A 582-nucleotide genomic window follows, 5' to 3' on the forward strand; every position below is an offset into this window, starting at 1 on the left:
TGGGCGGGAGACACAAACCCCTCCCGCCACCCGCGGCGACTTCCCGCCAGAGAGCAGAGTGGTCTCGGTCCGTCTCTGGCGCTGTAGCTGGACACGCGTGTAGCTCGTAAGCGAAGATGGTGGTTTCTTACGGTTTGGAGGCTCAGTGCAAGGTCGGGGACCCTCTGCTTCCCGCTGCGGGGACCCGCTGCGCTGTCCTGAGGCCACTCGGGGCCCCACGTGAGGCGCTGAGTGTGCTTGCACGCTTGCTTGGGTCCCTCTTCCCGCCCTCCTTGTCCCCTGTCCCACAGGTGACACGAGCCTGAGGTCACAGAGCATGTCAGTGGCAGAGTCAGTGACCCACCACCCAGGCATCCAGGCTGGTCTGGGTCCTTCCCCACTGGCAAGTGCAGGGGAAGAGAGGACGCGTGGCGTGTCCTTGGGTATATCCCACAGTGACGGGACTGTCCCCCGTATCTGTGCTAATACGGCCGCCACCAGCCACACTGGGCGTCTGAGCACTTGGGCTGTGGCTGCTCAGATCAAAGAACAGGATTGTTAACTTTGTCTAGCGTAACTAATTGAAACATAAGTAGCTACGTG

The 582-nt window shown here is 61.2% G+C and overlaps 1 protein-coding gene across 1 annotated transcript in view; it reads left to right on the plus strand.

Moving 5' to 3' along the window:
• LOC105821040 (putative protein TPRXL) overlaps nucleotides 1-582 on the plus strand; it is a 33,145-nt gene that overhangs the window by 3,793 nt on the left and 28,770 nt on the right. The gene's annotated exons all lie outside the window — the stretch shown is intronic.

The sequence above is a fragment of the Propithecus coquereli genome, unplaced genomic scaffold (genome assembly GCF_000956105.1).
Source record: "Propithecus coquereli isolate 6110/MARCELLA unplaced genomic scaffold, Pcoq_1.0 Scaffold557, whole genome shotgun sequence".
In the NCBI taxonomy this organism is placed as follows: Eukaryota; Metazoa; Chordata; class Mammalia; order Primates; family Indriidae; genus Propithecus; species Propithecus coquereli.